The 2,823-nt window shown below is 29.0% G+C and overlaps 1 long non-coding RNA gene across 1 annotated transcript; it reads left to right on the forward strand.

The window, feature by feature from the left end:
- The first annotated feature begins 6 nt into the window (after positions 1-6).
- LOC112466780 lies at positions 7-2,755 on the forward strand. The gene is made up of 3 exons (XR_003042187.1): positions 7-130; positions 972-1,176; positions 1,841-2,755. It is a non-coding gene; the product is annotated as an uncharacterized LOC112466780 (long non-coding RNA).
- Positions 2,756-2,823: the final 68 nt, after the last annotated feature.

Here is a 2,823-nt window from a genome sequence, read left to right on the forward strand (position 1 = left end):
TAACCTAAATCGAGTCCAACCGCACTACTATTGTGATATTAGGACTACCTTAAGAGCGACTATTTTAACTTATAGATTCATGATTTACGCACCAAAATGCACAAAATTGTGAAGTTTCAGAGCCAAATTGGTGAGAAACCCCTTTCCTTTATAATTACCAAAATTTTAAGTACTGTGTACACAAATAATTCTTCCATTTCTCAGCACGTTCAGTTGATATAATAAACGCAACATTTTAAGCCAACGATTATTTTATTCGCAATCTGTATTTTATGTTAAAAAAATATAAGTTTCTTATAAAATAACTAAATTTGATTAGATTAGGTTAAGTGTAATTCTGCTAAAAAATGTGATAATGTTTAGCATTTTATTAATCAACGGGAGCTTTCCAGCAAGCGACACAAGTCGACACATAAACGTCGTTCTATTTTTCTTTTTTGGCAATGAGTAACAATGAGTAACAAAGACATCGACTTGTATCGCTTGCCGTAAAGGTCTCAATATGTTTACCTTGTTTCTATAATTAAAATATTTTGACAGCGTTTGGTATGAACCAGTGTGGAATATCGTAAGCGACTATATTATTATATTTCAGAACGGTAATTTTAATTTAATTTAATTTTTGGTTACAATTCAAATATGTAATAACTTTTGTCAAAGTCAAGAAGTAAAGAGACCTTCCTCATATAATTATTTAATTACTGAAATTTCAAAAAAGTTAAATAGTGCCGTTTATATTAACATTTCATAAAAACTTATTACACTATGTTTTATTTTTATTGTTTCCAAAATAGGTTATAACAGTTGGATACTCTTTTTTACTATTAATCTTCAACTCCTCAATCAATTTCTTACAAATCAAGGCATATATGGAATGAGAGTCAAAATCGAATCTGGGACTTACTGTTAATTGACAGCTCTTATACATATCATCTCTGATTATTACATTATTATTCAATATTTTTTTACAGACTTGTGAATGCTAGAGAAATATCAAGATGAGTAAATACCATAGGCAGCGTTTAACACCGAAACATCAAGATTCCCAGCATTTACTGTTCTCAATTTTCACAGCAAATGATATAAGGAATTTGAGTGTAACGAAAATCAGAACACCATTATCTTTTAACATTCTTGGACATCCATTAAAGGGTGGATTATATGATCCATCCTTAGGTAAAACATTTTATTTTAATACAATTCATTGTGAAAAATGTTTTGGCCAATTAACCCTCCGTAGTCACACCGGGTCAATTTGACCCGAGCCTCAACTTTGCTCGTAAATATCTTGCGCGTAACTTGAAAATTGGCGGGCATGACGCCCTTTAGCTGTAGTTAAAAAAAAAAATTTTTTAAACAAATTTTTTGCGAATTTTTTTTATATGTTAAAAATTCCTGAGGCCCTTCTTTTTTTATAGCAATCAATTTAGCAATATCGCAAGTGCATTCGAGAATTTTTTCAACACGATCGGTGGATAAATGGTCAAATGGCAAACGGTCAAAGTTCGTCTCGGGTCAAAATGACCCAGAGTGACTTCCTTGTATGAAAAAATAGGTGTGACTACGGAGGGTTAAAAAATAGTTTTTCGTTGTTTGAAACTATTTTTTACATACATTTGATTTTTTCGAAATTTTATTAGCAGCCTTAATTATAGTTTGTTTAGACTGTTAGTTTGAAATTTATCATATGACAATTTCAGATATATCTATGTATCGAAAAATCAGGATATTTTAATAAGATATTATGAAAATAAACAAATTAATGAAATAAACATTAAAGATATAAATGTTATTGTTAAAGATTAGCTGCAAATTTTCAAAAAATTACTATTTATTATAGGGGAGAATGGGCATGAAAGAGCTAGTATTTTTCAAAATATGAAAAAGGTATTTAATCTGGTGTTAATGAAGTAAAACCGGTTTCTAACTTAAGTGTACTTATTTATCTATAAGATCAATTTAACAAAATAATATTTAGTCATTAACAGATTTTAATCACTTTTTTAAAGATAAAGAATTTGGCTCTTTTAACACATGGCTTTGAAAAAGCCCGTTTTGTTGAGCCAGGTACTAATAAATTAAGCTAATAACACAAAATCAAAGTATGTTATCCTTTAGCAAAAATTATCTTCTTAGAAAACTAATAAATATCTGAAAGATAGAAAATATAATATTTTAAATCAAAAACACACTTATTACAAAAGAAATAAAAATTTTCTCTACTGCAACATGAGTTATAAAAGCCATTGCACAACTTGCACTGATACCAATCTTCATTACTTACAGAATAATCTTTTGAACAGACACAGTTATTGTTGTTTCTTTCATCACCGACTCTTTCATAACTATCATAACTATGTGTAAAAAATTTAACCACAAAATATCTGATAAACCAAAACAAACGAAAGAGTTGTAACTACGTTTTTAGTTAGGTTAGTATATATAGCATTTAATTAAAAAAATACTTTTCCTAAAAGCTAATTGCAAATAAATGGAAAAGACATGGAAATTTAACTCAAAAACTTACTTTTTGTCGTAATAATCTTTTACCTCACTACGGCAACACTAAAATGTCTATGGATGACGTAGTTTCAGTGTTGCTATGAAATAAAAATATTTTAAAATTTTTTGCTACAATCAGTTGGTTGAAATGGCTCTTTCAAAACATGGTTCTCCCACTCTCCCCTAAGAGTATATTGTACATATTAATATCATTAATCTAATGTATGTACATATACTACGTTTACGCGAGCGTTACTTCTGTAGTAACTTACGATAATTTACTCCGCGTAAACGAGTGAATTATCGTAAGTTACTACAGAA

This window comes from Temnothorax curvispinosus, unplaced genomic scaffold (genome assembly GCF_003070985.1).
Source record: "Temnothorax curvispinosus isolate PA1 unplaced genomic scaffold, ASM307098v1 QBEX01001611.1, whole genome shotgun sequence".
Lineage (NCBI taxonomy): Eukaryota > Metazoa > Arthropoda > Insecta > Hymenoptera > Formicidae > Temnothorax > Temnothorax curvispinosus.